This window comes from Canis aureus, chromosome X (genome assembly GCF_053574225.1).
Source record: "Canis aureus isolate CA01 chromosome X, VMU_Caureus_v.1.0, whole genome shotgun sequence".
Lineage (NCBI taxonomy): Eukaryota > Metazoa > Chordata > Mammalia > Carnivora > Canidae > Canis > Canis aureus.
This window is the reverse complement of record NC_135649.1, coordinates 97,123,725-97,150,255: the sequence shown is the minus strand read 5'-3', so window position 1 is coordinate 97,150,255 and position 26,531 is coordinate 97,123,725. Positions and strand designations below refer to the sequence as shown.

The 26,531-nt window shown below is 36.1% G+C and overlaps 1 protein-coding gene across 15 annotated transcripts in view; it reads right to left on the bottom strand.

Annotated features, from left to right (window-relative positions):
- DMD (dystrophin) overlaps positions 1–26,531 on the bottom strand; it is a 2,162,139-nt gene that overhangs the window by 1,009,416 nt on the left and 1,126,192 nt on the right. The window lies entirely within an intron of this gene.

Genomic DNA, 26,531 nt, shown 5'->3' with positions numbered 1-26,531 from the left:
AGTCATGTCAAGTCTACGTTGAAAGCTGAACTTTTCTCCACTTTTCTCATATGGATTCTCACTCAGATTTTAATAGAAAAGTGTAAACTATTAGAGTATAAGCTGATTCTCTCTGGATTCTGTCATGAGAATTGTCTGGATTCTCCATTACTACTTCTATTAAAATAATATCAAAAGCAAAGCCATACCAAACCCTACCACATATTTAGTGTATAGAAACTATTATAGAAATATGCCCAAAGGAATATTTCTGGTAAAACAATTTAAAAGCTAATTGAAATAAAAGTTGCTTCTAATTCATTTATATTGCTAGCACTTAGAAATAATATTTGTGGGTGCTATGTTATTTTATTTTTTTGTGGGTGCTATTTTAAAGTCAGAGTTCATCTTATTATAACTTCACATATAATAAAGTTATAGGCAAGACCAAAAGTATACACTGACAAGGATCTTTGGTAAAAGAAAAAATTAGAAACTATAAATAAAATGAAAATAGCAAAAGAGTATATTTAATCTTCATTACATAAGATTATATACGTGATTAGTCAAGGTCATATTGGCCTTTCAAAACTAAAATCTACATTTTAGAATTTATCTTCTTCTAGAAATATAAAACCGTAAGTGGAAAAAAAACAAGCAAAACCCTCACTGGCCGGAACAGCATGATGCGGATATAAAAATAACAAAGGTTTATGACTTTGTTATAAACTCATGTTACATGTATGCAAGTAATTTACTTAAAAATTGGTCATTGGTTGGATTTTGCTGGAAGTGAGCTTGCTACTGTGAATAATAACACTATTTCCAAAACTTGCAAGGCATAATAGATAAGGCACAGACACATAAAAAATATTGTAAATAGTGGTAACATAATTAGTCATCGGGGCTTTCATTGTAATATGCTTAGATGTGCCTCCAACTGTTGTTAAATTTATTGACATTTGAAGTCTCCTGGAAAAAAACAGTTCCAGAGAGTTCGAAAAGGAATGAATTTTAGTTCAGCGCAGCATGCTCCTTGCAGTAACGAATGGCTCTGAGGGCCTCCTGCTTAGTCGCCCTATGAGAGAACTATGTCAAAATGTATTGCTATTCTAAAAAGAATAAGTTCACCTCAAACACTGAATTTCCTCAATTTCTAAGACAATAATGATTTCCTATAAGTTAAAAATCACAATGAGCAAAATACTGCCATTTCTCACTCAGTTATAATTTATTATCTCCGTGTGAACATGCATTCACATTTTAGATAATGCATAGATTACTTTTGAATTACAATGCTGAAAGTAAATTCAAAAACAGATCAGAGAAGCCACCATATTACAACCTCTTGAAAATCATGAATTGAAATGCTCTAATGATACAATTATAATTTAGTATTAGCATAAAAGGTATTATTTTTCTTTCACCAATGGCTGTGATTTATTGCTAATGTCAATAAGAACCATAAATTAGAATATTTATCAAACATACCCTACTTAGTATATTTTTAAATTGAAGCCACATGAAATCTAACCTATAAAGTGAGGAAAACTAATAATGGCAACCTCATAGATTGTGGTAAAAGTCAAACGAAATAAAGTACATGAGATTGCTTTCTAAATTTTAAGGGTCTGACATTTTTCTACTTTCTTATACTGTGTATTTCTATTGTTCAAGACAGTTTTTCCATATATGTGTAAAGAATTGTGTATTGCCTTTGTATTCTCAGTGTGGTCTTTCATCAAGGAAAAGTTAAAGATTCTTTTTCATTCCCATACTCGTGGGAAATATACTCATGTAATTAAAAAATATAGACAGATAAAAGAGATGGAGAGAGAGAGAGAGTAACTGGGTGGATGGATGGATGGATGGAAGGACAGACAGGTAGATAGGTAGACAGAAGGATGGAGAGATAGCTTATATGGTCTTTGTGAAATAACTTAAATCCCCTTCCTTCACTTTTATCATATGTAAAATGGGACAATAACAGTACCTACCTCATGGCACTGTTGTGAGCATTAAGTTAGTTTATTCTGGCACACAGTAAGAATTCAGTAAGTGTAAATTATTTGTCATAGTGGTTATTTGGCTCTCTAACACTCTGTCATATATTCCATGTATTTTTTTATGCATAGACTAAACATAGCCTAATGATGAGAGCTATCAGTTATTAATCACCCTCTATGAGTCTAGGCATAGATATTTTACATACCAAAGGACATATAATCATGAAAATAATTATTTAAAGTATTCATTTAAGTAGCATTCTACAGATGAGAAGATCAAGACTTAAAGCACACATTTAAACTCCCAGGGTCTTATAGCTGGTAAGTTATAAAGGCAAGAATAGAAATCAGAAGCGATAACATCAAGATGCCTGCTCTAGCTCATCGACATTTATTCACACAATCTCTATAGGTCACAGTTTCCCCATGATGGTGGAACTTAAAGTTCATACAGTTGTTGTGAGGATTAAATGATACAATGTACAGAAATGCTGAGCAGAATGTCTGGCACAATATAACCCAATATAAAGTAACTGTCATCATTGTTAGTATTACTACTACTACCATTATTATGTTCTTTATCATCAATATGATCATCATTTTCATCTATCTAGTTTCATAATACAAAATCTTTCCATGGCATTATATTATCCCAATCTGCTTTATTTTTATGTAGTGGAATGATGCGAAGAACTTGGAAGATTTGGTGGTAAACTTATAGTAATAGTCACTGGACCAAGGAATAATGTTTACCTTCCTTCTCTTAGTATGCAGAACTTACTTTTCTTCTGTATAACACAGTTCATTAAACTCATCTTATTTGAGTATAATAATAAAAATATGTTATCTTCAAATAATATCTTACTCATCCTGACAATTTGTTCAGAGTTTAAAAATAGATTATCAGGATGCCTGGGTGGCTCAGCAGTTTAGCACCTGCCTTCAGCCCAGAGCATGATCCTGGAGTCCCAGGATTGAGTCCCACGTCAGGCTCCCTGCATGGACCCTGCTCCTCCTTCTGTCTATGTCTCTACCTCTCTCTCTGTGTCTCTCATAAATAAATAAATAGATAAATAAATAAATAAATAAATAAATAAATAAATAATTTTTAAAAAAAATACATAAAAATAAAAATAAATTATCATTCAATTTTTGCATAACTTCTGTGGAGTCAAGAATTACCACACTTCTTTCTTAACTTCTTATTATGTGAATTTGTATACATACAAAAGTAGACAGCATTGTACAATAAACCACAATATACTCACTACCCAGATCCAGCAATGATAAATTCAGGACCAGTTTTGTTCAATCTGCAACCAACTAAGCTCCATCCACCCCCACACCTAGCTCCATATTATTTGCAGCAGATCCTAGGTAATCCTTCTTTTGATGTTTGGGATACTGAGTTAATGATTGTTCTCAGGTGATACAGCTAGTAAGTGACAAAGCTGCTTGAAAATAGACCTCTAACTAGATCTGTGTTTCATTCTCATTCTATTATAGGTACCATCTTTATGTTATATGTGATATGCAGCAAACAATTATATACTTTATTGATTCACATATGGTGTTGGGTGAACTAGACTGTTTGGTATGTGCAGGCTTACCTCATTTTATTGTGCTTTACTTTACTGTACTTCACAGATTTGCATTTTTTTATAAATTGAAGGTTTGTGGCAACCCTAATCAAACAAGTCTATTGGCAAAATTTTTCCAACAACATTTGCTCACTTTGTGTCTCTGTGTCACATTTTGGTAATTCTCACATATCACAAACTTTTTCATTAGTATTATATTTGCTAAGGCAATCTATGATTAGTGATTATGACTCACTGAACGCTCAGATGATGGTTAGCATTTTGTGGCAATACAGTGTTTTTTAATTAAGGTATGTGTATCTTAAAAATACACACAATGCTTTTTTCAATAAATTAATTTTTTATTGGTGTTCAATTTACCAACATACAGAATAACACCCAGTGCTCATCCTGTCAAGTGCCCCCCTCAGTGCCCGTCACCTATTCACCCCCACCCCCCGCCCTCCTCCCCTTCCACCACCGCTAGTTCGTTTGCACTTAAAATACTACAGTAGAGTGCAAAGAACTTCTATATGCATTGAGAAGCCAAAAAAAAATTTTGACTTGTTTCATTGCAATATCTGTTTTATTGTGGTGACATGGAACTGGACACACAATATCTCTAAGTTATGCCAGTATAAATAAACATCCTCTCATGCTCCTACTTAAGTAATAAGCTGAAAATTCACAAATCGATTTTTAGAATAAATGTAATATAAAATAATAAAGCTTTATAAGCTACATTTTAAAGTGAATAGGAAAAACAAATAGGAAATAAGGATTTCTTTAGTGTGTGTGTATATGTAACATTTCTATCCCTACAGAGAAAAGGCCAGCAAGTTATACATCAAAATATTGATTATGGTCTCCAACTGGTACTGAGATGTTCATAGCATGCTTAGATTTTTATAGTATCATACTGATAAGAAAGCTGGCCCTGTACTCTTACTGTCTGGGTTTGAATTTTCACCTTCCATTTGCTAATTGTGTAGACTCAAACTAATTGCTTAACATACCTGTATTTCTATCTCCTTGTTTTTAATAAGGGAGCAATAGTAGTAGCTACTTAACAGGTTGGTTTTTTTTTTTGAAGATTAAATAAATAAATCCATGTAAACTATCTAGATCTATGAACATTAGATGATATTCTACTACTACTACTACTACTACTACTATACTGGACTGCGTTACTTTACTAATAAGAAAACATGGGCAGCCCGGGTGGCGCAGCGGTTTAGCGCCGCCTGCAGCCCAGGGCGTGATCCTGGAGATTCGGGATCGAGTCCCATATCGGGCTCCCTGCGTGGAGCCTGCTTCTCCCTCTACCTGTGTCTCTGCCTCTCTCTCTCCCGCTCTGTATCTCTCATGAGTAAATAAAATAAAATCTTAAAAAAAAAAGAAAACAATACTTATTAAGAAGTTTAAAATGAGAATAGGTGGTCCAAAACGGTGGCATAGGAAGACCCTGAATTCAACTCCCACAGACACACCAAGTCTACAGCTACATATGGAATAATTCCCACTGAAAAATAACTGAAAACTACTGAATAGCTCAGTCCACAACAAGGAATAAAAAATTACATCAAGTGGGTACGAGGGGCAGACATGGTTTCACCAAAAATCCCATCTTCTTGCAGTGACACAAAATAGTGAAGGATCTCACAGGTCCAGAGCTTCTCCCTAAGGAGTGTGGGTTTTATGCCCCACATTGGGCACCCCAACCCTTGGGACATGCACCAGAGACACAAGTTCCCAAAATGTCTAGATTTGGAAACAAACAGGGCTTATGTCAAGAGGACATGGGGGTTGTGGGAATATGAGATACTCCTTTTGAGGGGCTTAAGAGTGAACTCATTCATTCAGAAATCCAGTACAAAGTCAGCAGTTTGAGAGGTGACCAGTTTGACTGGATTATATGTGAGGAGATTCATCTGCTAATCTTGAAGCATCTGTCAGAAGAACAGGAACCAGTTGGAATGTTTTTCAGAAATGGAGGCACTAGTGAGCACATTTTTGCACTCTCTCTCTACCTTGCCAGGATGAGGTGTGAATAGACACAGCCTTACTAAAGCTGATGGAGAGCTCCACCTACCATGCTCATTTCTGGTCTCACTAGAGCTACAGATGTGCTCTGACCCCAGCACTCATCCCAGGTCTTCTTATAGGCATAAGTATATGTCTTATCGGCAGTGTTCTTCCCCTGCATCTCTAAAGCTACAAATCTGCCCTGCCCTCAACACTCTCCCAAAACTTTGCTAAAGCTGATGGGTAAATACAATCCTCAGAAAGGACTTTCTGAGATTGCCTGCCTCGGGTGACCAAAGGGACTTGTATTTCTAGGTCTCACAGAACTGTAACAATCAGAGAGACAGTTTACAGTTTAGGGCAGGCTACCACCTCCACAGCACCGCACAGACAACAGGCTAAAACATATGCCCAGTCTTCCTGTGAAAAAGGCCCATTTACTTGTCTTGGAGCTTCAATCTGAGGGACAGGCTTCAGGTTTACCATACATCTAGAGTGTATAGAGATTCCTCAAGAAATATAGGCTGGGAAACACCATCTTTGTGCTCTCCTTTGTTCTTGACACAGCTCACTAGTACCTCCCATGGAGGAGCTTATATACTACTGAAGACCTGATTCAACTGTCACCATGAGGATACCTCCAGATCTCCTGGCCTAAAGGTCAGCAGGGCTTACAATTGTGGTCCCATAGGTCTCTATATTAACATATATTAAAAGCTGCTGCCTGAGAATCTGGCTTCAATAAGCCTGAAACTAAGAGCTAACTGAGATCATTTCCTTTGGAACACTGACAGGTCTTGGCATACCCTCAACAATTGGGACCTATCAAGAATATATCAGGCTACTTAGAGAATCACAAAAGTTCAAGATACAACCAAGAGCTAGGGCAAGGCTGAATAATAAGGTTCATCTCCTACACAAGGCCACTGTTTCATGACTAGGAGAGGTAGCTATTTTACTTAATACATAGAAAGATACACAGGTAGCCAAGCAAAATAAGAGAAACAAAGGATTATGTTCCAAATAAAAGACCAAGACAAAGCCTCAGAAAAAAACCTTAATGAAATGGAGATAAATAATCTGTTTGATAAAGAGTTCAAAGGTCATAAATCTCACCAAACTCAGAAGCACAATGGATAAATATAATAAGAACTTCAACAGATAGAAAATCTAAGAAAGCAAATATAAGTCACAGAGCTGAGGAAAACAATAATTGAATTGGGAAAAAAAACAAACAAAAACAAATAAATGAACAACATTACAGTGGTTCAACAGCAGGCTAGATGAAGCAGAACAATGGATTAGTGACCTGGAAGACAGGGCAGTGAAACTCACCCAAACAGAGCAACAAAAAGAAAAAAAATAGTTTAAAAAGTAAATATAGGTTAAAAGATCCATAAGACAACATTAAGCAGGATCACATTTGCATTATAGGAGTTCCAGGAGAGGAAAGAGTGGAGTAGAAAACTTATTGAAAGAAACAACTGCTGAAATTTACCTAACCTGGGAAAAGAAGCAAACATCTAGATCTATAAAACCCAAAGAGTTGCTTATCACATGAACTCAAAGAGATCCACACCAAGACACATTAAAACTAAGACATCACAAGTTAAACAAAAAATCATAAAAGCTGCAAGAAAAAACATTGTGATGTGCAAAGGAGCCCAATAAGATTATCAGCTGATTTTTTTTCAGCAGAAACTGCAGGTGAGAAGAGTGTCATGATACATTGTGAATGATGGAAGGAATAAACTGCCAACCAAGAATCCTCTATTCAGTAAGCGCAGCATTCAGAATTGAAGGAGAGGTAAAATTTTCTAGACAAGCAAAAGCTAAAGGAGTTTATCACCACTAAACCAGCCTTAAAGAAGAAATGTTAATTTCTTTAAGCAGAAAAGGCACCCACTAATAACAAGAAAAGACATTAAAGTAAAAATCTCAGTGGTAGAGGTGAATATATAATAAAGGTAATGGATTAATCTCATACATCTAGTATGGAGGTTAAAAGATAAAAGTAGGAAAAAATAAAAGTAGCAAGATTAACTATAATAATTAGTTATGTGATATATAAAAGAAAAAGAAGAACAAAGCCAAATTTGATAGAAAGAAAAAAATAATAAAAATTAGAATGGAAATAGGTGAAGAGACTAAAAAGATATAGAAAATATCAATGAAACTAAGTTATTTCTTTGAAAGGAAAAACAAAGTCAACAAATCTTTAGCCAGATTCACCAAGAAAAAAAAAAAGGAAGAAAGACTCAAATAAATCAAACAGAAATAAAAAGTAGAAGTTATAACGGATATCACAGAAATAAAAAGAATCATGAAACTACTATGAACAGTTATAAGCCAATAAATTTTACAACATAGAAGAAATGGATAAATTCCTACAAGCATACAATCTGCCCAAAACTAAATCAGTAAGAAATAGAAAACCAAACAGACCAACTACTAATAGGAGATTAAATCAGTATTCAAAAATTTCCCAACAAAGAAAGTACAGAACCAAATAGCTTCATTGGTGAATTCTACCAAACATTCAAAGATTTAAGATAACTATCCTTCTTAAGCTGTTAAAAAAATAAGAGGAGGGAACACTTTCAAACTCATTTTTTGATTCAAACAAACAGGGACACCACAAAAAAAAATAAACTTACAGACTCTATGATGAACATAGATACAAAAACCTTCAGCAAACTGAGTTCAACAACATATTATAAATATCATACATTATGATAAAGTACAATTATTCCAGGGATGCACTGATGGTTCAACATCCACAAATCAATTCATGTGATACACCACATTAACAAAATTTAAGATAAAAATCACATCTCAATAGATGCAGAAAAAAACGTTTGACAAAATTCAACACACATTTATGATAAATACACTTAACAAAGTAAGTATATAGGGAATGTACTTCAGCGTAATAAAGGTCATATATGGCAACTCTCATCTAACATCATAATCAATAGTGAAAAGCTTTTCTTCTAAGATCAGTAACAAGTCAAGGGATGTCCACCCTCACCATTTATTTCAACATAGTATCAGAAATCCTAGCTATGGCAATAGGCAAAATTTTTTTAAAAGCATACAAGTTGGAAAAGAAGAAGTAAAATTTTACTATTTGCAGGTGGCATGATACTATTATGTAGAAAACCCTGAAGACTCTACCAAAAAACTGTTAGAACTAATAAATAGATTTATTAACGTTTCAGGATACAAAATTAAAACATAGAATTCTGTTGTGTTTCTATACACTAATAGCAAACAATGAGAGAGACAAAGAAAACAATTCCATTTACAGTGGCATTTAAAACTATACCTATGAATAAATTTAACCAAGGAGGGGAAAGACTTGTACACAAAAAGCTATTAAGACATTGATGAAAGAAACTGAAAATGACCCAAATACATGGAAAGGTATTCCATGCACATAGACTGGAAGAATAAGTACTGTTAAAATGTCCACACTACCCAAAGCAATCCACAGGTTCAATAGAATACTTATCAAAATTCCAATGACATTTTTTTTACAGAACTAAAACAAATCTAAAATTTGTATGGGACCTCAAAAGAGTCTGAATAGTCAAACAATCTTGAGAAAGAAGAACAAAGTTGGAGGTATCAAACTCACTGATTTCAAACTATACTACAACCCTATAATAATAAAAAAGTATGATTTTGGCATAAAAACAGACATATAGATCAAAGGAACAGGATAGGGGGCTAAGAAATAGACCCACACAAATATGGTCAATTACTTTATAACAAAGAAGTCAAGAATAACCATTGAAGAAAAAACAGACTCTTCATTAAATGTTATTGGGATAAATAAACACATGCAAAATAATGAAATTGGACTACTATCTTACACCAACAGAAAAATTAACACAAAATGTATTAGACTTGAATGTAAGACCTGAAGCCATAAAGCTCCTAGAAGAAAATATAAGTGGTAAGCTCCTTGACATTGGTCTTGGCATTGAAATTTTGGATCTGACTCCCAAAAGCAAAAGCAAGAAAAACCCTAAAATGATAAGTGGGACTACATCAAACTTAAAAACTGCTGCACAGCATAAGAAACCATCAATAAAACAAACTGGCAACCTACTGAATGGAAAAAAGTATTTGCAAATCATGTATCTGATGAGGAGATAATATTTAAGAAGTATAAAGAACTCAAACAACTCAGTAGCAAATAAAACACAATCAGATAAAAAATTTAAAGATGGGCAGAAGTTCTAAACAGACCATTTTTCCAAAGACATACATATCGCCAATAGGCACATGAGAAGATTATCAAAATAGACAATAAATAACAAGTGTTGGAAAGGATGTGGAGAAAAGGGAACCCTTGTGCACTATTGGCAGGAATGTACATTGGTGCAGCCACTGAGGAAAACAATACAGAGTTTCCTCAAAAAATTAAAAATGGAATTACCATGTGATTCAGCAATTACACTTCTGGGTATTTATCCAAAAAAACGAAAACCCAAGTGTAAAAAGATATGTGCACTTCCATGTTCATTGCAGCATTATTTATAATAGCCAAGTTATGAAAACAACCTAAGTATTCATTGATGGATACATGGATAAAGGTGTGTGTGTGTGTGTGTGTGTGTGTGTGTGTGTGTGTAACAATAGGACTCAGCCACAAAAAAGAATGAAGTCCTTTCATTTGCAACAACATGGATGGACTGGGTAAGTATTATGATGAGTGAAATCAGTCAAATAGAGAAAGAGAAATACCTTATAATGTCACTTATATGTGGAATCTAAAAAACAAAACAAACAGAAAACAAAAGTCAGATGCAGAGAACAGGTTGGTGTTATCAGAGGGGAAAGGGTTTGGAGGGTGGCAAAAAGTATGAAGAGGGTCAATTTTATGGTGACAGATGGTAACTAGAATTATTGTGGTGATCACTTTGTAGTATAAACAAATACTGAATTATTGTTATATGTCTGAAACTAATATGTTATATACTAACATTTCTTTTTCAATGAAAAAGAAACCGAAATGACAAGGATTAAAGCTTGTTGAAATATTTTGAAAATTATATTTAAATTAATTATTGTTTTATTGGTTGATAGTATCTTGAAATTATTCATATCACTTCCATTAAACTTGGGAGATATAACTAAATATAAAATCCTACCTAACTCAATTCAAGGCTAACTTGTGAAGTGACATGCCAACAGTGCAGAATGATGTATTTTATTTTTCCAGAATATCCTACTTTTGATGAAAAATATTATTTTAAAAGATGATGTGATCTTTCTTCTTTACACTGGCAGGTGATAGAACTTTCATAAATACAAAATAAAATCCTACAAAATGAAGTAGGAATTAATCTTTTTAAAATACTATAGCTAAGTATAGTTTCCAGCAGTATATTTTTGATAGTCTTGATAGTTTATTATTATTATTATTACTATTTGTATATTTTTATTGGAGTTCTATTTGCCAACATATAGCATAACACTCAGTGCTCATCCCATCAAGTGTCCCCCTCAATGCCCGTCACCCAGTCACCCCATCCTCCCGCCCACCTCCCCTTTCAATACCCCTTGTTCATTTCCCAGAGTTAGGAGTCTCTCATGTTCTGTCGCCCTCTCTGATTGTTCCCACTCATTTACTCTCCTTTCCCGTATAATCCCTTTCACTATCCAGCAATATATTTTTAAATAAACTTCATATATACTAATAGTGCTACCCTGTACTCATTTGAATGCTTGTGAAGACTTCTCTTCAGAAGTTAATAACTTTTCTAAAATAAGTCAAATCATGCAATTTGATGAATATAAATTGCAGCAATTTTACCACTGCTAAAAGAGTATCTGAGCATTATAAGAAGAAGAGTTCACTTGGCTAGTCTTCACACTGAATACTTTATCTGATGTGGTTAAAATAATAAAGTGACAAATTGATACGCATTTTATTTTACACTGCTTTTAAAAAAGAGGTTCTAATTCTTACTAAAAACAACAGATTATGAAATTAGCAAAAGGCAGCTAAGGCTAAATACATTTCAAGCAAAATGCCATTCATCTTTGTTAAAATGATCTGCTGAGTCTAGCAGAAATGTCTCCATTTTCTCTTGATGAGCCAAAACTAAAAGGGATACACAGAGCCAACAGTCAGGCTTCTAGTGAGGCTCTAGTCAATTGCTTTTTCTTTTATGGTTCAAGCTTCAGTGCCTATGTCAATACCTCTTGGATTTTGCATAGGAATTTTACCTTTTAACCTAATATCAATAAAACTATGTAGTTTAAGACACCCTCAAAAGTATCAATAATAATAAAACGTAACATTTGATGAGCATGAGAAACTGCCAAATATGATTCTCAGCAGTTTGCAAGTATCATTTTATTAGTTTTGTTTTTAAGATTTTATTCATTCATTCATGAGAGACACACACACAGAGAGGCAGAGACATAGGCAGAGGGAGAAGCAGACTCCCTGCAGGGAGCCTGATGTGAGACTCGATCCCTGGACCCCGGGATCACAACCTGAGCCGAAGGCAGATGCTCCACCACTGAGCCACCCAGGTGCCCCCATTTTATTAGTTCTAATATCTACTCTGAGGTAGGTAGCACTGATGTGCCTGTTTTAGAGATGAAGAAACTGTAGTCCAATGAAGTCAATAGCATCTCAGGTGTATAAATAACAGATAACACTAACTATAATATTCTGATTATGGTATAAATATAATATGCCAGAAAATAAGCATTCAATAGGTACTTGTTGGCTAAAGTTTGAAAAATGAATTACAATAGACTCTAATACTCAAAGACAAAGAAATGGACCCCAAAATATTAGGCGTGGTCTCATATTGCCCACTTACTGAGAGAGTTTGGACATTTTTACCAATAAATTTCACATTTAGAGGAGATCTTAGTTCCTGTTTCCTAAAGGGAGATTCTGAGATCAGGTTTCATGTAAAAGTGATATAATAAAAAAGACTTTAAAAAGTGATATAATAGAACATGTTTCCAAGAAACAATGGTTTGAGAGTAGAAAAGTAGAATTGGGAAGAAAAAGAGGCCAACTATGTGTGTAGCATAAACGCTCAGGGTGACAGTATAGGTCATACTTCTGAACTTCTCAGTTGGAGAGATTCACGAAAGCTCAACTATTTGTGCTTCTGAAACCAGCAGACATTGATTAAGGGCTTCCCACACACAGAGATGTACATTCCATGACACATCCAGCTCTCCTTTTGCACAAACCAAGTGGGCTCTGGCAGGCTGAGGGCAGTCCTCCAACAAAGAGATGCAGGTGCTGGCTGCTGAGAGTGAAATCACACCAGGAAAATATTAAATGGGTGTGAAGGGATATAAGTGGAGCACTGACAGCATCATCTACAGAGAATTTGTTTCTTCATTTGAGAATAAAGATAATATTAAGGGCTGTTATGAGGATGAAACAGGGTGGTATGCACACAGCACTTCGCCTGGGCATGGTCACACAGCAGCACTCAACTGGCAATGGCAATTATTTGCAGCACTCTGTTTTGAGGATAAGAAGTAACACTGTGAAAACTAAAAGTGGCCATCACCAATTACTTTCCTTATTGCCGGCACTAGTGCTGCTGGTTGTATAATACCTAACTTAGGATATTACTGCTATATTTAACTACAAAGCCTAGGAAATGCTTGGATGCCTAGCACTGTTTGTAAGGGTCCATCTCAGGATTGGAGCACCACAGAAGAGGCAGCATTCCTCACCAGCTTTACAGCTACAATGGTACTGGGCAAGAATTTCAAAAGAAGAAAGGGCAGCACCTTTTAGCTACTAAATGCAAGATGCTACGTTTATTGATAGCAGTGATAAGAATAATGGGAGGAGAAAGGATGTTTCTAACATCCTTCATGATCCCTCAGATATTGATATTCATTTCAAAGTCAGTGATAAGGTGGTCAATGAGAGTAGTGTCTTCTGGAACCATGAATTCTGGCACTTGTTCTTTTTAAAGATTGATTGATTTTAGAGGGGGAGAGGGAAAGAGAGAGGAAGAGAATCTCCAGCAGACTGCCTACTGGGTGCGGAGCCTGATGCTGGGCTCAATCTCACAACCCTGAGCTGAAATCAAGAGTTGGATGCTTAACTGACTGAGCCACCCAGGCACCCCTATAAGCACTAATTCTAAGCATCTTTAGATGAGTAAAGTCAATCCCAAGGAAAGCTGCTAAGGAGAAGGATAAGTATAGTTCTATATCAGGTCTAAACAAACTTGCTGCATTCCCTTGTCTCTGGATGGGAATTTAGGCTTGAATGAAAATGGATGGAGAAACACATACCACCTAAATGCTAACATTAGAGGGAGGGATACAGAGGATTTGCAAACTATCTCTATGAAATTCCATCTTGTTTGACTTGTTTCAATGAGTATGTGTTACTATTGTACTTTTTTTAAGGTAGAAAAAAGTATAAAAAATTGATGTTAATTTAGAACACATAAAATAGCTGAAGAGAGGTTGTACATCTTAAAATGATACCTTCATTAAATGAGAAACCAAAGCCTCTCAGCCATTGTAAGAAAATAGTTTTCCCTCTCTATCCTCCCAAATTAGGAGTATCCATAAAATGGCTAAAAAAGTGATGTGATGACTCTCCTTTCCTCAGGGATAAGAGTGGATTTAGAAGTTCTCTAGTTAACTTGTTTATGGACCAGATTATGACACCATTTCCTCTTCACCTCTACTTCCTTCTGTTTCCTCTGCAGGGTGAGGGATATGAACTCTGACCATATCCCTCTGTAGATAAAATGGTAGTCATCAAGGGAGTTCCCTCAGCTGGCCCTTTTATAGGTTAAGTCTTCTGTAGGCATTGTTATAAAGTCAGACCATGAGACCAGACTGCTCCTTTGAGGAAACACAATGATTCCTCCCTATTATTTATATTTCCATGAGCACAAGCAGCAGGAGTTAGTGATAGAAGTCCTTACCCTACTGTCTTCTCTAGAGGAGAAAGTTCTTAAACATCATTCTAAATCTGTGGAGACCTTTATTGATAGATAATACAGAGATACTCACCAACATGATGGTGAACCAAGGTTTACTTTTTTGTTCTTGTGTATTGGCTATGATGGTTTTCCTTTTCCTCCTCTATTTTATTAGGGACCCACTGAGCCTTCATCACTATGTTCACATCAATATTTCTTTTTTTTAAAAAAAGATTCTATTTATTCGAGAGAGAGAGAGAGATAGAGAGAGAGAGAGGTAGAGACACAGGCAGAGGGAGAAGCAGGCTCCATGCAGGGAGCTCGATGTGGGACTCGATCCCGGGTCTCCAGGATCACACCCCCGGCTGAAGGCGGCACTAAACTGCTGAGCCACCGGAGCTGCCCCACATCAATATTTCTAGTCTTCAGAAAGAAAATTTTGTGAAGTTACAAATTATGTGTAATTGATTTTTTTCCATCATCTTAAAAAGGTGGTTGTTAATTCCGCACCGACACAGTATCTAATGACTGCTTCTTTATATCTTGAAAGAGATTTTCCCCTATAAGTCCCAACACAAACTGTTTAAACAGCCCTAGCCTGTGAGAATACATACATCCTCTTGTAAATGTGAATGCATGTGCACACATGTAGACACACAAAATGATAAACGGAATGTTAAATGCAAATTGTTAAAATACCTTAACTTATCTAACAAAAAAAGAAAGAAAGATTTTTTCCCCATAATTTCATTAAAGTTTCTTTAGGATGCATACCACATATAGGCCACACTGGAATGCTCTGCAAAGTAGTGAATATGTTCACTTTGAAAGTAAATAACTGTTAGAAATTGATTTTCTAAAGACAGAGGTTGTATAAATGCATTATTCACATTTTGCAAAAGCTGTAACCATTATTTTAAAAAAGACTTGGCGTTCATTAACAAGTTTTCTCCGTCTTATGAATCTAACAATCTTCAGTCTGATCACAATGCTGGACAGTTCCTAAAATGCCTTGAGAAAGGGATGCTCAGGGGCCTCACACGATTTTTAGAGATCAAAAGCCACAGCAAAAGTTCCTGAATCCTGTATCTGTCTCTCCACTTAGCTTTTTAAATAACATGCCCACAAAACGCACACCCACACATACACACGTTTTTTAACTCAAATTCAAATATAAGTGTGCCCTGCCCTTTCTTTCACTATCTATAAATTTGCGGTTATTATATTCTCCAGAGAATGAAAGTGCTCTTGGACATGTTTTAAGATCATATTAATTATTGTCATTTTAAAAATAAAAAAAAAATCACAGGTTTTTAAATCGAAACATCAGGGGGAAAGAATATAATCTGAAATATCCTGGACAAAATCTTCTACAAATAATGTCTCAAGAATTTCCAATGATTTTGACACATTCAAACATAGGAAAGAATTAGAAAATGACTTTAATAACATTTTTGGATCTTTAAAGTTTAAGTAAACCATTTATTACAAATATATTTTGCAACCTCACTTTGAATATGTGCTGGTTGTCCTTTATTCTAAAGCATACAAAGGAAATAATATGAGTTTTAAAATACATTTGTGTGTATAAATGTGTGTTTGTGTGCAAGTGCATATGTGTGTTAAATGGCACCCTTCCAATGAGGAGAGTAACATTCCTTCTCAGGTTGTTCTTATCAAATGGATTCCTAGATGCATTTTGGAGAAATGACAGATTTCTTGATGATATCTCTGTTTAGGTATTTCAATTGAGAGCAGGAAATAATACAAGAAAAAAGATATTTTGGGAGTGTATTGCTACTCTTTATTTACATTAATTTACATCTATCTTTTTTGGTTTTTTTGTGCATAGAAAATATCTTTTTAAAATTACTTTTACTAGGGCATATTTTATAATTAATTAGGCACTCTTAAGAATCACTTCAAAATATTATTTTAGGCCAAATCTTGTATAGCTGCCCCATGCAATGCAAACATTCCACTCTGGAAGACAATATAGAAGGATAGTCAGTGTTAAAGTCATATGGAGATTATTGGACCAGAAGTCATAAGTCTTCTTCCAATAAGCACTACAATTTTAGCTATAATCTTGATCATTCAAAATTTTAAAAAAGAACTTTAAAAAAAGGAACTGAATTATTTTATTAAATCTTAAAATATTTTAAATCCACATTGCTACCATTATTTGCATGCAAAATAAGAGTGTGTATTTTAAATTAAATCCTTGATGATTTGATATTTTGTTTTTGGAACTTCACAAGTAAGACTATCCTCAGGAATTCAGAGCTTTCCTCACAAGACCAAAGCAACAGTGCATGAAATTGAACTCAAAAAGAGCCACCATTCTGTGTGACTTCTTGGCTGACACAATTTAGATATTTATAGCTTTACGAATGGGCCACTGGAGAAGAACTTGAAGCTTTCTCTAGCCAGGAAGGATTAATGAACGTGTGCACCTGGTAATTACACCACTCCATCTTCCTGAAAGCCCTCACGCTGCCTCCATGGCAGAAACTATAATGAAAATGCATTGAAAAATATCAATCTGCAATTCTACAATTTAATCTAAATAACAAAACTTGGTATCTTTCTCCCCACACATTCCAGATGTGATAACAACATTGACAACATTTGAATTTAAGACATAGGATTTGAAGGTCAGCCTATTATTGAGCCTGTCTTATTTCCAAAGTAAACCTCATGACAGGGAAAAAGGAGGTTATAAATATAGCCCCCCAAATGACAAAATTCCAATGTACAACAGACAGCCCATAACTGTTTGCTTTTTATTAAAATACAGCATACATTATAAATAATGCATTTACTTGAAGGCAGAGGCGTTTACAATGACTAAATCACAACCCAAGTGAATAGAGGTAAAATTGAGAAGTGTAAAGATATCTTCCAACTTCAGTTACCTGCTTTAACTATCTTTTTTAAACTCTTGTTGAAAGTAAAACCTCCTGCAATAACTTTTTCAACTATAAATAAAAGATAAATAATTCTATTTTATCACTTAACCACATGTTAATTGCAAAAGTAATTGCAATAAAGAGGTAATACCATAGTGTCCCACTCAAGTAATTTGTCATGAGAATTATAGCTTAAAACTTGAATAAATCAAACTTTTGAAAACAGTATTTGTTCAAATAAAACACAACATAGACGAACAACCAACCTAGTGTTTCTTAATGCTGTGGCACAGAGAATTTTGACATTCTAAGAAAGGCACCAATGCATATATAAACTGAGAATGCAGTTTTCAAAAAAAAATCAAGGTACTTTAAACAAAGCAGATTTTTATGATAAAGTTTGATGCTACTCACACTGCATTTTAATGACTGCTTTAGTAAAGCAGAAAGAGAAAATGTAACGTGAGCATTGATACTAAAAGTTAACTGCTGCCTTAACGCATAAGCACCAAGCCTCCCTTACGCAGGAGTCTCTTAAAAACACCTTTAAAAGCAGAAGAGGGCACAATCCTTGAAAAAAAAAAATCTCCCGTTACTGTTAAACTCTATTGTTCCCTTCTGGAGTAGAGAAGAAGGAAATGCTCCAGGAGAGGGAAGTGGATATGAATTACCCCCTCCAGAGGAGCAAACAAATTGGGTCTGAGAAGGAGACTTCAAAAGCTGGACCACCAGAGCTGCTCAAAGAGCCTTACATTTGGGCTACTTGCCCTTACTGCCGGTTTTTGTGTTTGTGAGTATGTGTGTATGTGTGTGTGTTTAATTTCCTCTACAATGATGTGGCTTAACTTGAGAACAGAGAAATAATGGGAGGATATATTTTTGAATGCTTTGATCCCCAGCCCTTTATTCTGCCTCTAACTAGCTATTGCAATATCACTTAATCCGGACCTCGGCATTCCAAGTACAAAAGCATCTCCTCCCACCTACTGCTCACACGCTCCTGCATCAGAATAGAAGACTTACATAGAGGCAGCCAGACCCACGGAAGAGCACTTTCCTCTCAACAGATGTCTTCAGGCTTTTAAGCGCACGCACACACACACACACACACACACATACACACACATGCGCGTGTGCGCGCGCGCGCGCACACACACACACACAAAAATATACTATTGCCTACCTTAATAAGGTGTGCAAAAAACCTCTTACGGTCTCCACGGATGGTTTTAGTTCAGAGCAGCCAGCAATGCCTCCGCACAAAGCTTTGCCATTGCTAGTGTGAAGAGAAAGAGCTGCTGGGATGCTGAATGGCACATCAGCCAACTTTGTGTGTAGCAAAGGCTCTAAAGAAAACCCGGGCTGAGGCTCTGCTGGATCATGGATTGGACTCAATTCCACTCCACTCACAGCCTGCATTATTGCAGAGATTGTTTCGGGAAGCATATTTGCCTAGACAAAGACAGGCCCTGCCCCTCCCACTTTTTTTTTTTTTTTTACCCCTAACAACTCTTAAATCACTGTATTAAACTACAGATCTGATCTACCTTGAGGTAGATCATTAGTTGTAAGCAACATGAAAGACATCAATGCTCTTGTTTGAAACTGTAGCCCCAACATGTAGAACAGAGTCAGTACTTGATAAGTATTTGGCTAAATATTGAATGTTGAATTGATAATGGAGAAAATTAGAAGTTGCTTAATTATTTACATACTGTAATAAAAGTAAAAATGAGTTAAGTGAATCCACTGATATAACATTTAAAAAGTTTGTTGAAACCCCTATGTATTATTTGCTTATTGCCCCAGGAATTTATAGTACAAGTTTCCTCCCCTACCCAAAAGTTCACTTTATGTCACTTCACTTTTACAAAAGACCTACATTAGTACCTGTTTTCACTAACTGAAAGAAATCTGAAGAGGATTTTTGCTTTTGCAAAATGGTAATTGCTTATTTACTCTACACCATTTAAGCTCATGAATGGTCTACTTTTGCATTAGCGGGGGAAATCTGTCTAATAATAAGTTCATTATCATGGTCCATTCATCAATGAATGAATGGTAGGCTTTATTTCAGTTCATTGATATATATTTGTAATCAGCTCTACATGTGCAGACTTAGATTTACTAACCCTCTGGAGCTGTTCATCAAACTTACATTAAACTTACACACTGGAGTGAATAAAAGAATACCATTCTTTGAGGTAGTTTTACTACTTCTACAATAACTTCTCAAAAACCTTAAATTCACAGACACCTTCTTTATCACGCTTCTGCCCTGTAACAAAACCCAGGCTGGCAAGGAACCCTTAGGTTAATACCTGAAGCAGAGAAAGGTGCCAAAGTGCCCTGCCTCCCAGGGTCTTCCCACAGACACACACCTGGAAGCAATCTCTGGCAAGCATCTGTCTACAGGTGCAGGTGTGTGCATGTTGGGACAGATGAGGAACACACCTAATTTGGTAGATGACATCCCTGATGTGATGGGTTTTATTGTGCTGTTTATGACAATATTTACAGATTATGATGTGCTTGTTTAATAAACAAAGTAATTAAGTGTACCTAAAACAAAACAGGAAGTTAATAACCTAAGTGGTGCTCAAGTGTTTATGTATCACAAGCACCTAGTGTATTCTTTACCGCCTGTTACTCCACCTCTAAATATCCTCTGAAGAAATCACCAGCTTATAGACACACATCCCCCAGTTCTGATGTTATGCATATTCTCAGGAAGACCTACTTACACCTGCAGTTTCACTGCATAGCTCTACACTCATAACAGGTGTTCAATAAATACTTGTCAAATGACCAGATAAATGATAAATGAAGGAGAAATACACTTGATATTTATATCTTCGAGATACCTATTATAGGCATATGATTTTACCAGAGTCACTACTTGGATTGTCTATCTTTTCAATCTACTTTTCTTCTCTAAAATATCATTGGCAGTTGCTTTATGGATAGATTAAATTTGATAGAGCCTGATACTTGAGGTGCTATTTCAGTGCCATCTATATCATGCTGAAACTAGTTATCCAGCTTGGCAGATGAAAATGTATGCAGTTTTGATCCTCCTCCTAACTCTCTAACTATAGATTTCACAATAGAGAAAGAAATGAGGGACTTTTATTTATAAATAATCAATACAATATGTAAATAGACATCCTTTTCCTTTCAGTAATTCACAGCCAGCCAGCTCTCAAATGAAAGTGGATCACCCCCTCCTTTGTTAATGGTGTGATCTACATCAGAGAGGTTATCACAGACTCCTTTGCAGAATGCAAATCGAACATCTTGAATGGCAAAAGGATCAAAGCACAGCACCTAAAAATTGTTCAAACCTGCTGTTCATATTTTTATGCATCAGAAAACTTGAAAGGAAAGACAGATTAGAATTAAAAAGAAGTGTACTTTCCAAAGTGCATATCATTATTTAGGTTGTTAGTGTATTTATTCTTCTTGGGTTACTATATTGCATCCCATTCTAGGGCAGTAGCTGAGATGCATGTAGTGGAGGCAAAAGACTTTTGAGAATCCTAGCTCAGCTACCCATAAGCTGTTTGGCCTTGTACAAGTTATTGAAATTTTCTGGCTTCAGTTCCACATCTGTGAATGGGACGAATAATACCTCATCAGGTGGTGAGGATTAAATAGATATTAGGGGCCCCTGGATGGTATAGTCTGTTAAGTGTCCCATTCTTGGTTTTAGCTCAGGTCATGATCTCAGGGTCATGAGATCGAGCTCCATGTGGGGCCCCATACTCAGCATGGAGTCTGTTTAAGACCCTCTTTGCCCTTCCTCCCTATTCTTTCTCTCTAAAATAAGTAAATCTTCTATAAACAAATAAACATACAAATAAACAGACATTAAAGCCATATACCTCTTTAATGTAATATAGATCACCTGGGGATAGTTTTAATAATGTAGAATCTGTATAATTAGTCATGAGGTCTAGCGTGGCTCCTGAGACTCTGCATTTCTAATAAGTACCCAAGTAGTACTTATGCAGCTGGTCTATGGACCCCACATAGTAGCAACTATCAATGAAACACAGTGTTATTCTTCCAAATGAGAGTGAACTTGTGTCATCTTGCCATTTTTATTTATTGCATACTTTTTGTCAGCATCTGCTCAACTAACAATTATTGGATGCTTATTCTATGGCAAGCGCTCTGAAGTACATAGATATTTCAGAAAATATAAAGACACTGTTGCAACTCCGGGAAGCTCTCAATTTATTTCAGAGTCAAAATCATTTATCATCACAAAAAGTTTTGACAATGGAGAACCAAAGCTTCTTACCCCTATAGTCACAGATTTTATCATCAACATTAACATGACTTACCATTTCATTGTCTTCATTAACGTATCTCTCCTATTCCAGAAGACTCTTGCCCAAGCAAATCACTTGTCTGTTCATTATTTTAACTTGCCCAAAGTCCCATCAACTTTTCAATAGAGAGCCTCAGTAGAGTTCACACCATAATACTCTCTAAGCCTCTTGCCTCAAAACCCTTGCCATGCTGTTTTCAAGTAAACCAAAGTTGTAATATCATGATTCTAAACCAATCCTAACTGAACCCCCCTGTTGAAAGATCCACCTTGAACTAAACTGCAAATTCTCAATAAAATCCAACCTTCCTCCTATCAATCACTACCAAACTCTGTCAAGTTAGTGGTCTTCCTTTACCATGATGATGAGCAATAAACTCAGCTCTTTATATATATATAATTTTTATTGGTGTTCAATTTGCCAACATATAGAATAGCACCCAGTGCTCATCCCATCAAGTGCCCCCCTCAGTGCCCGTCACCCAGTCACTCCCACCCCCCACCCACCTCCCCTTCCACCACCCTTAGTTCGTTTCCCAGAGTTAGTAGTCTCTCATGTTCTGTCTCCCTTTCAACTCAGCTGTCTTAGGAACAGATTGTATTGGTGACATCTGGGGAGATGGCATTCCACATATAGAAGAAATAGACATGTGAATCAAAGGCAGATAAGCAGTGGTACCAAGGAGAGGATTCAGACTTTAGCCTCTTTATTGGTCATCCCAAATAAATATACAATTTAAGTATAAACAGTATGTTTTTCTCTGCAAACTTACTTTCATGAGTCTCCTAGCTCCCACTCATCTCCTCACCCAGGCATTTTGATGGCATCACCGGTAGCACCATTGCCTGTGATAAGGTATGTGATAGGTTTATGTTCTAATACTGCACTAAAAACATAAGAGAATGGTATTAATCCTGGAAAATCTTTTTGTGGATATGATGTCTGAACTAAGACTTTAAGGAGGTAGGGGGTCACCCAGATCCAGAATTGGGGAAACCCAGCATCCAGATCGACTGTGGCATTTTCAGGGAAATGCACAATTGAAACAAAAGCCAAAAGTGACACTGAGGATCCAATCATAAAAGAACAATCCTTCACGTCATGTTAAGTAGCTTATTCTTTAGCTACTCTAAGTGTGGTCTGCAGACAGCATCATTACTATAACCTGGGCACTTGTTAGAAATGCAGACTTTCAGGCCCTACTGCACACCTACCAAATTGGAATCTGCCTTTTTAAAAGATCCCCAGGTGATTTTTATGCACATCAAAGTTCAAAAAGCACTGCTCTAAATAATATCCTGGAGGCTATGGAAAGCTATTAAATGATTTTAAGCAAGGAGGTGACATAATTGAATTTGCATTTCAGAAAAAATTACTCTGTGCCATTCATTCTTTCAGGATCTATATGTCAGATATCGACCTAAGAGCTGGGACTTAAGTATGATCTAGGGTAGATTAGATGAATCTCTCCATTCAATATTCATTCAACAAATGTTCATTATATGTCAATGTTGATCCGACTTCTCAGGCTTGATTTAGAAACAATCCTACACTGATGGCTATGTTTTTTTTTTAATTTTTATTTATTTATGATAGTCACACAGAGAGAGAGAGAGAGAGAGAGAGAGAGAGAGAGAGAGGCAGAGACACAGGCAGAGAGAGAAGCAGGCTCCATGCACCGGGAGCCCGACGTGGGATTCGATCCCGGGTCTCCAGGATCGCGCCCTGGGCCAAAGGCAGGCGCCAAACCGCTGCGCCACCCAGGGATCCCTATGTTTTTAATACAGTAAAGTTTTGTTGTCCAAAACAAATAATTGTTGAGACTCTCCTGGCAAACTTTATTCAGAATTGCTTCACACTATCAGGCTGATTACTTAAACATGAAAGGTTTTGTTGATGTACTTTTATAGAATTTTTATTGCAATGATATTTGCTGTATTGGAACTTGACCCACAGTACAAGTTGTAGTACAAGATACCAATCAATATTGGTTTTTAAAATGAATAATATGAAATGTACGGCTTGCAAATTTAAACTTTAATATTAGAGATAAGATCAGTACCTTTTTTTTTTTTGCTTAACATATGCAGAGATTTTCCTTTGGTGACTGAAAAGGAAAACAATAAATTCTAAGTATGTAGAGTCTGTCTTTTTAATAATAGTCAATGCCTTATCAGAACACATACAGACTTGGTGTTAGGGGCTCTGGAAAGCTAGCTAGCCTGTTTCATGCATGTTTTACTGTTACTTCCTAAGTGCAAACATAGCGAAGGTCAGTGGGCAATGAGTTCTCATTTTTACTTTAACTATTCTGGGTTGCTTTGACTGCCTGTGATCTACTAGGCTGGAATCATTATAGGAAGAAGTGACCGCTATAAGTAAATATAAAACTGTCATGTCCCTGACTCAGTTCCTTTGTAGCTGTAGGAACACTAAATTTAGCTCAGGAGTCTGACTCCCAATGGCAAGGTGTTACTCTCAGATCCATTTGTGGTATTCTCATAGCCTCGTATAGTTTGAGGGAGACCCTATACCATGGACTCTGGAAAGTTCCTTGAAGGAATAGAGATTTCGTAAGGACTTCCCCAGTAGAAGCTAGCCTTGCATTGGAGAGGAACGAGGCTGCAGTGTTCAGCCGTCTTGCATGACGTGATTCTTTCCACCACAGGCTATTGTGTTTGAGATTCCTGCATTATTCACCTAAGATGATAGGATGTGCAAAAAAAAAAAAAAAAGTGGCTCTGGAAGCAACCAGACCAGGGTTTGAATCATGCCTTCAATACTCATCAGCGATGGAGTTTTGTTTTGTTTTACACTCAGTTCTTTCATTTATGTAACAGCAATACTAATACTATCTTCCTTGCAGAGTTGATTGGAGGATTAAATATATTAAAATGTATATAGTACCTGGCACTTCAGGGATTCTCAATATTAATTTCTTTTATCACTATCTTCTGTGTTATTAAAGACCTCTATAAAATGTAAATTTACCTAAGTCACAATAGCCACTAATAATTTTGACCAGGTAAATTAATTGAATTGGGAAGCCAGTTAGAAAGAATAAACCCTGAGTGAAGACGATGTATTTTATATTCTCTAAAGTGTGTGAAAGGCAGAGCAAAAGAAGGAAGGATTGGTTAGAGATAAGACTAATACTGAGCAGGACAGTGGGTTCTAGTTCTGACCCAATGAATGTTAGGACTAAAGACATCATCAAACCATCCATTTTATAGATGAGGACACTGAGTCCAAGTGAAATAAAATAACTTGCCTAAGGCCTAGATTTAGAACTCTGACAAGTGAAAATTGAAAACTCAGCTAAATGAGAATCTTGAGAAAGGAAGGAAAATGTGAAAGGAAAGTGTGGTAAGGGGAATGAAGGTGAACATTAGCCCAGGGTATGGGTTGTATTCCCATTGCCACTGGTCTTCCAACAGGAGACATTCCTCAGCCTCCCACACAGAAGTGCCAAACTGTGATCAGGGTTCTCTGCCATTAAACACCTGAATGTGACCGGGATACCTTGCCCATGAAACATTCATGATGCCCTATAGCCATGAACATAGAGGAAGAATGGTACATCCTAATATTCTTGCTGTAGCAAGGACTCCCAGAGAAGTGCCTTTTCCACAATGATCAATGAAGGTGATTCTCTAGAAACAACACAGTCAAGTAACAGCTTTTACACTGCTGTGCCAAATCGCTTTAAAGACAGCCATAGATATGAAGCTATAGGTAGTCTTGAAGACCCTGCCTAAATAGCTATGTACTCCAAAGGGGCATGCATTTTAACAGTCTCTCCACGCAGAAGACTCTTAAACATATATCTCCAGCCCATACATACTACATCTCTGAATCCCAGATTCATAGGCAACTACATTTTTTAAAACTTTACTACAACGTCTAATACGCTTTCAAACAAATGCAAAAACAAACTCTTGATTCCACATCCACCTCTCTACCACCTAACTTGATCCTTCTATTATTTTCTCCATTCTATCCACCCTAACACCCAGGAGTCATCCTGGTCTCCTCTCTTTCTTTTATGCCCTCATCTCACTGATCAGAAAATCCTGGTCATACTACCTTCTAAAGGTATCCAGAATTCATCTACTTCTCATTATCCACACTAGAAATATCCTGGTTTAGAACCACCATTACTTCTCACTTGAATCATTGCAATGGCCCCTTACTTCCTCATTAGTTAGTCTATTGTCTATTGTCCACAAGCAGCTAAAATGACCTACCAATGCTTGAGTCAATTAATCTTCTTTCCCTAAATGATGATTCCATTTATATAAATTTATTGAAAAGTCAAAATTATAGAGAAGGGGAACAGAGTAGTAGTTGCCAGGGATGAGGGGTACGGATTAGGGCTCTGGAAGAGTGTGACCATAAGGGAATAGATCATGATAGTTCTTTTGTGATAGAACAAAAGAACTTTTGTGAATCATTCTGAATCTTGATAGTGGTGGTGGTTACAGGACTCTATAAATGGGATGAAATAATATAAAATATACACACAAGTACATGTAAAAATTAGTGAATCAGAAAAAGGCCCATACATTGTATCAATGTCAATTTCCTGGGTTTTATATTGTATTTAGATATGTAGGATGTAACTAACCATTACAGGAAGCTTGAATAAAGGGTATGCCAGACCTCTCTGAACTATTTTTTGCAACTTCTGTGATATTTATTTCAAAGTAAAAAGTTTAAAGACTTTATTTATTTGAGAGGG